Here is a 15,030-nt window from a genome sequence, read left to right as displayed (position 1 = left end):
TGGGACTGAACCGCAAACAGGCCACGGCATTAGTGAACAAGACATCATATGGCCTGAAAAGTGAAAACGGCGATCACAGGAGTTCGATTACCCCCCTCCCCCATCTGATCTTGATGACCCACCCGCGGTTATCAATATTTAACCCCTTTAAGTCTATGGCCAGAACTTCCTGTAGACACTTCACTACACGTCCTGAAATGGTGGACACCCAGATAAGAGTCCAGCGGTTGATAGGCAACCTGTATCCCACCCAGTATCCGAACCCCGGGTGGCCAACAGAGGCCCCCTGTCCCGTGGTGAAGGCAATATGAATTAATAACACCAGTCTTCATATATCCGCACCTGTGACCCCAAACTGAGTAATACAAGACGACATTCAGGGAGGCGTAAGGCAGTCCCTGAATATAAGGTGCAGATATTGGGGTTCTGAGACTGTGTCAAATTTACAACTTGTAGGGAGCAAGTGGATGAGCGGAGGGGGTCACATCACTGGGACCCCCCATGTGAATGAATAGGTGGACTCGCACACGCTCTAGGGGAGTAATAGGGATTTCTGAGCTGTACGCAGCCAGTCCCACACAGATCACAACTCCATTCAGAAGGGGGTACAGGGGACCCCTGTTCTCATGATAGGTGCGATCCAGGTGAGAACCTAAATCAAAATCCTGAGAAAATGAACATTTTACCTGGTGGACAATTAATGTCACACCCCCTATTTATACGGCAGTTCTCATTTTTTCCATTAATGCGGTTTTACAACACCAAATCGAAATCATCGGTATCTGTAGGTGATCTGTCAGGACCCGGACCCCACAGAGAGCCCATCGCCAGTCTGCCCATACAAGGTTTGCATTGCAACCACATCCTCAAAGCAGCTTCGTTTAAAGACAGGTCAATTGCAGCATTCGAAGGGTTAAAGATCTATGCTCGGCAGCTCCTCTGATCTCACCATTAATGAGGTCTCGAACAATATTGCAAATCAGAGCACTTCAAGCTCCAGATTACAGGACGGGGCCGGGTTGTGGCTGCACCGTGCAGAGGCCTGAGTCCCGTAATAATACCTTCCATTTACACCGAGCCTATCAATTAGTATGCATGGCAGCGGCTCAAAGCGAGGAAGCCGAGAAGGCCGGCATTAACTCACCAACCTGTAATTGGGTAATAATAAGGCCTGGCCAAGATTAAGTGATCTGACCGACACCACACGGCGTGTGGCCGGCCCAGGCATCTTCACAGGATCCATCTGACCCACTCCAAAGAACAAGCGTATCAGATAGACACACACATGTCTCTGCTGCAACACCTCAGACCACAGGAGAGAAGCCAAAGGCGGGAAGTGATGGAACAAACAGGGGAAAGACGCCAAGTAGTAGAACAAATCCAATAATCTGACATCTGATAATCCAGAAAGACTGAAAGCAGCACATTAACTGTAGTGTAAGGACATGAGAAGACATTACAACTGTTCTGTATCCACAAGGAATAGCACAAGGAGGAAAATACTACCAGCTATCTACAAGACTATAACTACTATAATACTGCTCCTATGTACAAGACTATAACTACTATAATACTGCTCCTATGTACAAGAATATAACTACTATAATACTACTCCTATGTACAAGAATATAACTACTATAATACTGCTCCTATGTACAAGAATATAACTACTATAATACTGCTCCTATGTACAAGAATATAACTACTATAATACTACTCCTATGTACAAGTATATAACTACTATAATACTACTCCTATGTACAAGAATATAACTACTATAATACTACTCCTATGTACAAGAATATAACTACTATAATACTGCTCCTATGTACAAGAATATAACTACTATAATACTACTCCTATGTACAAGAATATAACTACTATAATACTACTCCTATGTACAAGAATATAACTACTATAATACTACTCCTATGTACAAGAATATAACTACTATAATACTACCTCCTATGTACAAGAATATAACTACTATAATACTGCTCCTATGTACAAGAACATAACTACTACAATACTACCCCTATGTACAAGAATATAACTACTATAATACTACTCCTATGTACAAGAATATAACTACTATAATACTACCTCCTATGTACAAGAATATAACTACTATAATACTGCTCCTATGTACAAGAACATAACTACTACAATACTACCCCTATGTACAAGAATATAACTACTATAATACTGCTCCTATGTACAAGAATATAACTACTATAATACTGCTCCTATGTACAAGAATATAACTACAATACTACTCCTATGTACAAGAATATAACTACTATAATACTACTCCTATGTACAAGAATATAACTACTATAATACTGCTCCTATGTACAATAATATAACTACTATAATACTGCTCCTATGTACAAGTATATAACTACTATAATACTGCTCCTATGTACAAGAATATAACTACTATAATACTGCTCCTATGTACAAGAATATAACTACTATAATACTACTCCTATGTACAAGAATATAACTACTATAATACTGCCCCCTATGTACAAGAATATAACTACTATAATACTGCTCCTATGTACAAGTATATAACTACTATAATACTGCTCCTATGTACAAGAATATAACTACTATAATACTGCCCCCTATGTACAAGAATATAACTACTATAATACTGCTCCTATGTACAAGAATATAACTACTATAATACTGCCCCCTATGTACAAGAATATAACTACTATAATAGTACTCCTATGTACAAGAATATAACTACTATAATACTGCCCCCTATGTACAAGAATATAACTACTATAATACTGCTCCTATGTACAAGAATATAACTACTATAATACTGCCCCCTATGTACAAGAATATAACTACTATAATAGTACTCCTATGTACAAGAATATAACTACTATAATACTGCTCCTATGTACAAGAATATAACTACTATAATACTGCCCCCTATGTACAAGAATATAACTACTATAATACTGCCCCCTATGTACAAGAATATAACTACTATAATACTGCTCCTATGTACAAGAATATAACTACTATAATACTGCCCCCTATGTACAAGAATATAACTACTATAATAGTACTCCTATGTACAAGAATATAACTACTATAATACTGCTCCTATGTACAAGAATATAACTACTATAATACTACTCCCATGTACAAGAATATAACTACTATAATACTGCTCCTATGTACAAGAATATAACTACTATAATACTGCCCCCTATGTACAAGAATATAACTACTATAATACTGCTCCTATGTACAAGAATATAACTACTATAATACTGCTCCTATGTACAAGAATATAACTACTATAATACTGCTCCTATGTACAAGAATATAACTACTATAATACTGCTCCTATGTACAAGAATATAACTACTATAATACTGCCCCCTATGTACAAGAATATAACTACTATAATACTGCTCCTATGTACAAGAATATGGGAGCCTTCACACGGAGTATACGCTCTGCTCATTCTGAATGTAAAACACATTCAGAATGAGCGCGTAAAAAAGCCTCCTATTGCTTTCAATGTGATACGCTCGTATGCCGACACCTATTCAAGTCAATGGGAGCTGTTTTTTACGCGCTCATTCTGAACGTGTTTTAAATTCAGAATGAGCAGAGCGTATACTCTGTGTGAAGGCTCCCATAACTACTATAATGGATGTTGACACAGAGGGGGGGGGCCAAGAGAAGGCTCTTCATCCCCTCCCACCAACCGTGCCAACATGCTCAACATGGGGGGGGGGGGGCAATGAAGAGCATGTTGACACTGGAGGGGGGGATGAAGAGCATGTTGGCACAGTAGGGGGTAGTGTGTAGGTTGACACACAGGGGGAATCATGGGCAAGCTGGCCCACATAGTAAAGATGACGGGTGAGATGGCATAAGAGAAAAAATAGGCAAACTGGCACAAAGTGGAAACGACAAGCAATTTATCACAGAGAGGGAATAGTGGGTAGGCTGGTACACTACAGAAATGATGGGCTATCTGGCAAGGGGAATAAGGGGCATGATGGCACTATGGGGCAATGAAGGTCACAGGGCACATGGGAAAATCACAGGCAGGTTGGCACACAGGATAAACCGTGGCTAGGATGGAACACTGGAGAGAATAATGGCTAGGCTGGCACATGGGGAAGATCATGGCTAGGCCAGCACCCAAAGATAATCATGGCTAGACTGGCAAACAAGGATAAAAATGGATATGCTGGCACACAGGGGAGATCGTGGCTAGGGTGGCACACAGGGGAGATCGTGGCTAGGCTGGCACACAGGGGAGATCGTGGCTAGGCTGGCACACAGGGGAGATCGTGGCTAGGCTGGCACACAGGGGAGATCGTGGCTAGGCTGGCACACAGGGGAGATCGTGGCTAGGCTGGCACACAGGGGAGAACGTGGCTAGGCTGGCACACAGGGGAGAACGTGGCTAGGCTGGCACACAGGGGGATCGTGGCTAGGCTGGCACACAGGGGAGATCGTGGCTAGGCTGGCACACAGGGGAGATCGTGGCTAGGCTGGCACACAGGGGAGATCGTGGCTAGGCTGGCACACAGGGGAGATCGTGGCTAGGCTGGCACACAGGGGAGATCGTGGCTAGGCTGGCACACAGGGGAGATCGTGGCTAGGCTGGCACACAGGGGAGATCGTGGCTAGGCTGGCACACAGGGGAGATCGTGGATAGGCTGGCACACAGGAGAGATCATGGCTAGGCTGGCACACAGGAGAGATCATGGCTAGGCTGGCACACAGGGGAGATCATGGCTAGGCTGGCACACAGGGGAGATCATGGCTAGGCTGGCACACAGGGGAGATCGTGGCTAGGCTGGCACACAGGGGAGAACGTGGCTAGGCTGGCACACAGGGGAGATCGTGGCTAGGCTGGCACACAGGGGAGATCATGGATAGGCTGGCACACAGGAGAGATCATGGCTAGGCTGGCACACAGGAGAGATCATGGCTAGGCTGGCACACAGGGGAGATCATGGCTAGGCTGGCACACAGGGGAGATCATGGCTAGGCTGGCACACAGGGGAGATCATGGCTAGGCTGGCACACAGGGGAGAACGTGGCTAGGCTGGCACACAGGGGAGATCGTGGCTAGGCTGGCACACAGGGGAGATCGTGGCTAGGCTGGCACACAGGAAAGATCCTGGCTAGGCTGGCACACAGGGGAGATCGTGGCTAGGCTGGCACACAGGGGAGATCATGGCTAGGCTGGCACACAGGAGAGATCATGGCTAGGCTGGCACACAGGGGAGATCCTGGCTAGGCTGGCACACAGGGGAGATCGTGGCTAGGCTGGCACACAGGGGAGATCATGGCTAGGCTGGCACACAGGGGAGATCATGGCTAGGCTGGCACACAGGGGAGATCATGGCTAGGCTGGCACACAGGGGAGATCATGGCTAGGCTGGCACACAGGGGAGATCGTGGCTAGGCTGGCACACAGGGGAGATCGTGGCTAGGCTGGCACACAGGGGAGATCATGGCTAGGCTGGCACACAGGGGAGATCATGGCTAGGCTGGCACACAGGGGAGATCATGGCTAGGCTGGCACACAGGGGAGATCATGGCTAGGTTGGCACACAGGAGAGATCATGGCTAGGCTGGCACACAGGGGAGATCATGGCTAGGCTGGCACACAGGAGAGATCATGGCTAGGCTGGCACACAGGGGAGATCATGGCTAGGCTGGCAGACATAAGCCCAGCTGGCACACAGGGGAGATCATGGCTAGGCTGGCACACAGGAGAGATCATGGCTAGGCTGGCACACAGGAGAGATCATGGCTAGGCTGGCACACAGGGGAGATCATGGCTAGGCTGGCACACAGGGGAGATCATGGCTAGGCTGGCACACAGGGGAGATCATGGCTAGGCTGGCACACAGGGGAGAACGTGGCTAGGCTGGCACACAGGGGAGATCGTGGCTAGGCTGGCACACAGGGGAGATCGTGGCTAGGCTGGCACACAGGAAAGATCCTGGCTAGGCTGGCACACAGGGGAGATCGTGGCTAGGCTGGCACACAGGGGAGATCATGGCTAGGCTGGCACACAGGAGAGATCATGGCTAGGCTGGCACACAGGGGAGATCCTGGCTAGGCTGGCACACAGGGGAGATCCTGGCTAGGCTGGCACACAGGGGAGATCATGGCTAGGCTGGCACACAGGGGAGATCATGGCTAGGCTGGCACACAGGGGAGATCATGGCTAGGCTGGCACACAGGGGAGATCATGGCTAGGCTGGCACACAGGGGAGATCATGGCTAGGCTGGCACACAGGGGAGATCGTGGCTAGGCTGGCACACAGGGGAGATCGTGGCTAGGCTGGCACACAGGGGAGATCATGGCTAGGCTGGCACACAGGGGAGATCATGGCTAGGCTGGCACACAGGGGAGATCATGGCTAGGCTGGCACACAGGGGAGATCATGGCTAGGTTGGCACACAGGAGAGATCATGGCTAGGCTGGCACACAGGGGAGATCATGGCTAGGCTGGCACACAGGAGAGATCATGGCTAGGCTGGCACACAGGGGAGATCATGGCTAGGCTGGCAGACATAAGCCCAGCTGGCACACAGGGGAGATCATGGCTAGGCTGGCACACAGGAGAGATCATGGCTAGGCTGGCACACAGCGGAGATCATGGCTAGGCTGGCACACAGCGGAGATCATGGCTAGGCTGGCACACAGCGGAGATCATGGCTAGGCTGGCACACAGGAGAGATCATGGCTAGGCTGGCACACAGCAGAGATCATGGCTAGGCTGGCACACAGGGGAGATCATGGCTAGGCTGGCACACAGCAGAGATCATGGCTAGGCTGGCACACAGGGGAGATCATGGCTAGGCTGGCACACAGCAGAGATCATGGCTAGGCTGGCACACAGGGGAGATCATGGCTAGGCTGGCACACAGGGGAGATCATGGCTAGGCTGGCACACAGGGGAGATCATGGCTAGGCTGGCACACAGGGGAGATCATGGCTAGGCTGGCACACAGGGGAGATCATAGCTAGGCTGGCACACAGGGGAGATCGTGGCTAGGCTGGCACACAGCAGAGATCGTGGCTAGGCTGGCACACAGCAGAGATCGTGGCTAGGCTGGCACACAGGAGAGATCATGGCTAGGCTGGCACACAGGGGAGATCATGGCTAGGCTGGCACACAGGGGAGATCATGGATAGGCTGGCACACAGGAGAGATCATGGCTAGGCTGGCACACAGGAGAGATCATGGCTAGGCTGGCACACAGGGGAGATCATGGCTAGGCTGGCACACAGCAGAGATCATGGCTAGGCTGGCACACAGCGGAGATCATGGCTAGGCTGGCACACAGGGGAGATCATGGCTAGGCTGGCACACAGGGGAGATCATGGCTAGGCTGGCACACAGGAGAGATCATGGCTAGGCTGGCACACAGCAGAGATCATGGCTAGGCTGGCACACAGCAGAGATCATGGCTAGGCTGGCACACAGCAGAGATCATGGCTAGGCTGGCACACAGGGGAGATCATGGCTAGGCTGGCACACAGCAGAGATCATGGCTAGGCTGGCACACAGGGGAGATCATGGCTAGGCTGGCACACAGGGGAGATCATGGCTAGGCTGGCACACAGGGGAGATCATGGCTAGGCTGGCACACAGGGGAGATCATGGCTAGGCTGGCACACAGGGGAGATCGTGGCTAGGCTGGCACACAGGGGAGATCGTGGCTAGGCTGGCACACAGGGGAGATCGTGGCTAGGCTGGCACACAGCAGAGATCATGGCTAGGCTGGCACACAGGGGAGATCATGGCTAGGCTGGCACACAGGGGAGATCATGGCTAGGCTGGCACACAGGGGAGATCATGGCTAGGCTGGCACACTGTACCAGGTCTCCCTCCTCACTCACCTGCTGTAGCTGGGCCGGGGCACGATAGAGAAGGTCGCTCCTCGGGCCTAGAGTCCCCGCTGCCGCATCTCCATTCACTGCTTCCTCCTCATTGAAGCTCCCGGCTCTGACACACACTGCAGCAGCGGCGGGGGCGGACACCCTCAGCAGCCTCCCCGCCCCCTCCTCTGCCTGCCGGCAAGAGCGGCTTCAAATGGGGGGAGCAAGATGGCGCCCGCGCTGTGACGACATCCGACTTCCGGTCGCCTTGTTATGGTTGGCAAATGGTTGGCAATGCTATTAGGAGTCCCTGAATTATTATCATCACCCTCAGTACAATAATATAATAACACATTATATAATTAACCTCTTCCTTTCGACTTTTTATTAATATATTTAATGTCTATAATCAAGGTAAAATACTCCACACATATGTTATAATTATTTATCATCTCTGGATTCTTTTCAGGGGTCTCCAGATGTGCGACCGTGTCCCAAACTATCCGGCAGGAGCGGTCGACCCCTGACCCCGCGACGAAACAAACACATCCCAACCGCTGATCTCTGTTGACCTCTATTCAGAGGTCTCAAATAATTTTGGGTACAGTCGGCTGTATTTTGTATTAGGAGGCCTGGCATGGGGGCTGAATTAGTTTAGGGTTGGTTGAAGGGACTGTATATATTTAGGGGTTCAATCTGAGGACTGTATGTATCTAGTGAGCGCCCCCTTCTACATTCCCTCACCAGTAGTTTTAATGGGGGCTCTGGTAAGATGGACATCGTATAAGTCTCCCTGACAATTGGTGACTAGGCCCTATATAGAGAAATCTGCATTGTCTGCTCCCACGTTGTATGTGGACGCTCATGTGGCCTCTTCTAGACCAGTATTCAATGCATTATCCTATAGAAATGACGCTTTGTGGGTTTCCATCTTCTGCTCGAAAAACCGGACAGGAGACGGACACCTGACAGTCGGTGTCCACCCGTGAGTGTCTTCTGGTCTCCGCGGCAAAACCGTTTTTGTTTTTTTTTAACCATACACAAAGTCCTGCATGTCCGACTTTGTGTCCGGTTTCGCTGCGGAGAGGCAGAAGATGCTCACGGTGGACACCCATTCAAGTGAATGGGTTTGAAAACTGTCTGCCAGTTTCCGTCTCCTGTCCAGTTCCTCGGGCAGAAGATGGAAACCTGCAAAGCGGAGGACGGACGTTGGTGTGAACCCGCCCTAGCAACGGGAAGAGCAGCTGAAACGCTGCAGGCTCAGAGAGGTTTGTGATCATATAAATATAAGGGTAAGTTCACATGTAGCAGATTTGTTTGCAAAGATTTGTGCCACTGTCCTGTTCATCTGAATGGAGCTTTGAGAAACCCATGCACCTGTTGCAAAGAAGCCCTATTCATTTTGATAAAAATGTCAGTTTTATATTTACAGAAATTTCTGCAATGAATGTGATGTATGTGTACCTACCCCGTGAGGGTCTGCCTAGAACAAACCGTCCCATGCATTAGGTTCACACTAGTGTTCAGGCTTTTGTATGGGGACCAGAAAGACGGAAACCCTGTCCACTTAGAAAGCAGTAACACACGAAAATCAGTGGACCCTATAGGTTTTCAGACTCTGTGGGATATATTTTACGTGCACTGATACGCAGTAACAAACCAGGACAGGAGAAAGATTTGTGCATCTGCTGACGCATTTATAGGGATTATATAGGGGAAATGGGCACTCTGGGAAGGGGGGAGTTTTTACTCTGGAACCTCTTTAGTGAAAGGAACCTGGCTGTTTGCTGTGAGCAGGACCCGGGGCCATCAGCTGATCAGCCAGGGGCAATGCCTTCTTAAAGGAGTTGTCTAGACGGGATACAACTGTGGCAAACTCTGATCTCTGAGAATCAGTATTCGGTCTTTATGGACAGTTAAACCTTTACATGCAAACAAGAAGGTTCCCCTCTACTGACAGCAATAAAGGCAGTGTGTGACCAGAGCCCAGAATATCATCCAAGTCCCGCCGGTTAGGGTCACCTGAATCATACTGGTTTCCCCTTGTAAATCACTGCCTCCATTGCTGAGATATCGCGGTTTTGGTCATGCAAATGAGCTCTTTGGATGAAATGAAGAAAGCTGCCATTGCTCCAAAGAGCTCACTTGCATATTCAAAACAGAGATTTCTCAGAAAATGAGGTAGTGATTCACAAGGGGAAAACACTGACTAACCAATCTATCTGCAGGGCTGGGGTGATATGCTGGTTCTGGTGACACTAACCTATCTATCTACATACTGGGGTGATATGCTGGTCCTGCTGACACTAACCTATCTATCTGCAGGACTGGGGTGATATGCTGGTTCTGGTGACACTAACCTATCTATCTGCAGGACTGGGTGATATGCTGGTTCTGGTGACACTAACCTATCTATCTGCAGGGCTGGGGTGATATACTGGGGTCTGGTGACAGTAACCTATCTATCTGCAGGACTGGGTGATATGCTGGTTCTGGTGACAGTAACCTATCTATCTGCAGGGCTGGGGTGATATACTGGTTCTGGTGACAGTAACCTATCTATCTGCAGGACTGGGGTGATATGCTGGTTCTGGTGACACTAACCTATCTATCTGCAGGACTGGGGTGATATGCTGGTACTGGTGACAGTAACCTATCTATCTGCAGGGCTGGGGTGATATGCTGGTACTGGTGACAGTAACCTATCTATCTGCAGGGCTGGGGTGATATGCTGGTTCTGGTGACACTAACCTATCTAGCTGCAGGGCTGGGGTGATATGCTGGGTCTGGTGACAGTAACCTATCTATCTGCAGGGCTGGGGTGATATGCTGGTTCTGGTGACACTAACCTATCTATCTGCAGGGCTGGGGTGATATTCTGGTACTGGTGACACTAACTTATCTATCTGCAGGGCTGGGGTGATATGCTGGTTCTGGTGACACTAACCTATCTATCTGCAGGGCTGGGGTGATATTCTGGTCCTGGTGACACTAACCTATCTATCTGCAGGAATGGGGTGATATGCTGGTTCTGGTGACAGTAACCTATCTATATACAGGGCTGGGGTGATATACTGGGTCTGGTGACAGTAACCTATCTATCTGCAGGACTGGGGTGATATGCTGGTTCTGGTGACAGTAACCTATCTATATACAGGGCTGGGGTGATATACTGGGTCTGGTGACAGTAACCTATCTATCTGCAGGGCTGGGGTGATATGCTGGTTCTGGTGACAGTAACCTATCTATCTGCAGGGCTGGGGTGATATGCTGGGTCTGGTGATACTAACCTATCTATCTGCAGGGCTGGGGTGATATGCTGGTTCTGGTGACAGTAACCTATCTATCTGCAGGACTGGGGTGATATGCTGGTTCTGGTGACAGTAACCTATCTATCTGCAGGACTGGGGTGATATGCTGGTTCTGGTGACACTAACCTATCTATCTGCAGGGCTGGGGTAATATACTGGGTCTGGTGACAGTAACCTATCTATCTGCAGGGCTGGGGTGATATGCTGGTTCGGGTGACAGTAACCTATCTATCTGCAGGGCTGGGGTGATATGCTGGTTCTGGTGACAGTAACCTATCTATCTGCAGGGCTGGGGTGATATGCTGGTACTGGTGACACTAATCTATCTATCTGCAGGGCTGGGGTGATATGCTGGTTCTGGTGACAGTAACCTATCTATATGCAGGGCTGGGGTGATATGCTGGTTCTGGTGACAGTAACCTATCTATCTGCAGGGCTGGGGTGATATACTGGGTCTGGTGACAGTAACCTATCTATCTGCAGGGCTGGGGTGATATGCTGGTTCTGGTGACAGTAACCTATCTATCTGCAGGGCTGGGGTGATATGCTGGTACTGGTGACAGTAACCTATTTATCTGCAGGACTGGGGTGATATACTGGGTCTGGTGACAGTAACCTATCTATCTGCAGGGCTGGGGTGATATTCTGGTTCTGGTGACAGTAACCTATCTATCTGCAGGGCTGGGGTGATATACTGGGTCTGGTGACAGTAACCTATCTATCTGCAGGGCTGGGGTGACATGCTGGGTCTGGTGATACTAACCTATGTATCTGCAGGGCTGGGGTGATATGCTGGTTCTGGTGACAGTAACCTATCTATCTGCAGGGCTGGGGTGATATGCTGGTTCTGGTGACAGTAACCTATCTATCTGCAGGGCTGGGGTGATATGCTGGTTCTGGTGACACTAACCTATCTATCTGCGGGGCTGGGGTGATATGCTGGGTCTGGTGACACTAACCTATCTATCTGCAGGGCTGATGTGATATGCTGGATCTGGTGACACTAACCTATCTATCTGCAGGACTGGGGTGATATGCTGGTTCTGGTGACAGTAACCTATCTATCTGCAGGACTGGGGTGATATGCTGGTTCTGGTGACACTAACCTATCTATCTGCAGGGCTGGGGTGATATGCTGGTTCGGGTGACAGTAACCTATCTATCTGCAGGGCTGGGGTGATATGCTGGTTCTGGTGACAGTAACCTATCTATCTGCAGGGCTGGGGTGATATGCTGGTACTGGTGACACTAATCTATCTATCTGCAGGGCTGGGGTGATATGCTGGTTCTGGTGACAGTAACCTATCTATATGCAGGGCTGGGGTGATATGCTGGTTCTGGTGACAGTAACCTATCTATCTGCAGGGCTGGGGTGATATGCTGGGTCTGGTGACAGTAACCTATCTATCTGCAGGGCTGGGGTGATATGCTGGTTCTGGTGACAGTAACCTATCTGCAGGGCTGGGGTGATATGCTGGTACTGGTGACAGTAACCAATCTATCTGCAGGACTGGGGTGATATACTGGGTCTGGTGACAGTAACCTGTCTATCTGCAGGGCTGGGGTGATATGCTGGTTCTGGTGACAGTAACCTATCTATCTGCAGGGCTGGGGTGATATACTGGGTCTGGTGACAGTAACCTATCTATCTGCAGGGCTGGGGTAACATGCTGGGTCTGGTGATACTAACCTATCTATCTGCAGGGCTGGGGTGATATGCTGGTTCTGGTGACAGTAACCTATCTATCTGCAGGGCTGGGGTGATATGCTAGTACTGGTGACAGTAACCTATCTATCTGCAGGGCTGGGGTGATATGCTGGGTCTGGTGACAGTAACCTATCTATCTGCAGGGCTGGGGTGATATGCTGGTTCTGGTGACAGTAACCTATCTATCTGCAGGGCTGGGGTGATATGCTGGTACTGGTGACAGTAACCTATCTATCTGCAGGACTGGGGTGATATACTGGGTCTGGTGACAGTAACCTATCTATCTGCAGGGCTGGGGTGATATGCTGGTTCTGGTGACAGTAACCTATCTATCTGCAGGGCTGGGGTGATATACTGGGTCTGGTGACAGTAACCTATCTATCTGCAGGGCTGGGGTGACATGCTGGGTCTGGTGATACTAACCTATCTATCTGCAGGACTGGGGTGATATGCTGGTTCTGGTGACAGTAACCTATCTATCTGCAGGGCTGGGGTGATATGCTGGTTCTGGTGACAGTAACCTATCTATCTGCAGGGCTGGGGTGATATGCTGGTTCTGGTGACAGTAACCTATCTATCTGCAGGGCTGGGGTGATATGCTGGTTCTGGTGACAGTAACCTATCTATCTGCAGGGCTGGGGTGATATGCTGGTTCTGGTGACAGTAACCTATCTATCTGCAGGGCTGGGGTGATATGCTGGGTCTGGTGACAGTAACCTATCTATCTGCAGGGCTGGGGTGATATGCTGGGTCTGGTGACACTAACCTATCTATCTGCAGGGCTGGGGTGATATGCTGGTTCTGGTGACACTAACCTATCTATCTGCAGGGCTGGGGTGATATGCTAGTACTGGTGACACTAACCTATCTATCTGCAGGGCTGGGGTGATATGCTGGGTCTGGTGACAGTAACCTATCTATCTGCGGGGCTGGGGTGATATGCTGGTTCTGGTGACAGTAACCTATCTATCTGCAGGGCTGGGGTGATATGCTGGTACTGGTGACAGTAACCTATCTATCTGCAGGACTGGGGTGATATACTGGGTCTGGTGACAGTAACCTATCTATCTGCAGGGCTGGGGTGATATGCTGGTTCTGGTGACAGTAACCTATCTATCTGCAGGGCTGGGGTGATATACTGGGTCTGGTGACAGTAACCTATCTATCTGCAGGGCTGGGGTGACATGCTGGGTCTGGTGATACTAACCTATCTATCTGCAGGGCTGGGGTGATATGCTGGTTCTGGTGACAGTAACCTATCTATCTGCAGGGCTGGGGTGATATGCTAGTACTGGTGACAGTAACCTATCTATCTGCAGGGCTGGGGTGATATGCTGGGTCTGGTGACAGTAACCTATCTATCTGCAGGGCTGGGGTGATATGCTGGGTCTGGTGACAGTAACCTATCTATCTGCAGGGCTGGGGTGATATGCTGGTACTGGTGACAGTAACCTATCTATCTGCAGGACTGGGGTGATATACTGGGTCTGGTGACAGTAACCTATCTATCTGCAGGGCTGGGGTGATATGCTGGTTCTGGTGACAGTAACCTATCTATCTGCAGGGCTGGGGTGATATACTGGGTCTGGTGACAGTAACCTATCTATCTGCAGGGCTGGGGTGACATGCTGGGTCTGGTGATACTAACCTATCTATCTGCAGGGCTGGGGTGATATGCTGGTTCTGGTGACAGTAACCTATCTATCTGCAGGGCTGGGGTGATATGCTGGTTCTGGTGACAGTAACCTATCTATCTGCAGGGCTGCGGTGATATGCTGGTTCTGGTGACACTAACCTATCTATCTGCAGGGCTGGGGTGATATGCTAGTACTGGTGACACTAACCTATCTATCTGCAGGGCTGGGGTGATATGCTGGGTCTGGTGACAGTAACCTATCTATCTGCAGGGCTGGGGTGATATGCTGGTTCTGGTGACACTAACCTATCTATATGCAGGGCTGGGGTGATATGCTGGTTCTGGTGACAGTAACCTATCTATCTGCAGGGCTGGGGTGATATGCTGGTTCTGGTGACAGTAACCTATCTACAGGATTGGGGTGATATGCTGGTTCTGGTGACAGTAACCTATCTATCTGCAGGGCTGGGGTGATATGCTG

At 49.6% G+C, this 15,030-nt stretch overlaps 1 protein-coding gene across 5 annotated transcripts in view; it reads right to left on the bottom strand.

Annotated features, from left to right (window-relative positions):
* CYRIB (CYFIP related Rac1 interactor B) overlaps positions 1–15,030 on the bottom strand; it is a 109,746-nt gene that overhangs the window by 56,648 nt on the left and 38,068 nt on the right. For 2 of the 5 annotated variants that reach the window (XM_075270100.1, XM_075270097.1), the window contains exon 1: positions 7,916–8,029. The exons of 2 other annotated variants lie outside the window; for them this stretch is intronic. The gene's annotated coding sequence lies outside the window, so the exon portion shown is untranslated. Of the gene's footprint in view, positions 1–7,894; positions 8,030–15,030 lie in introns of those variants that run through there. One more of the 5 variants, XM_075270099.1, reaches the window with a different exon arrangement.

This window comes from Leptodactylus fuscus, chromosome 4, assembly GCF_031893055.1.
Source record: "Leptodactylus fuscus isolate aLepFus1 chromosome 4, aLepFus1.hap2, whole genome shotgun sequence".
NCBI classification, from domain to species: domain Eukaryota; kingdom Metazoa; phylum Chordata; class Amphibia; order Anura; family Leptodactylidae; genus Leptodactylus; species Leptodactylus fuscus.
The sequence above is the reverse complement of the archived record's forward strand: the minus strand, read 5'-3'. Positions and strand labels throughout refer to the sequence as shown.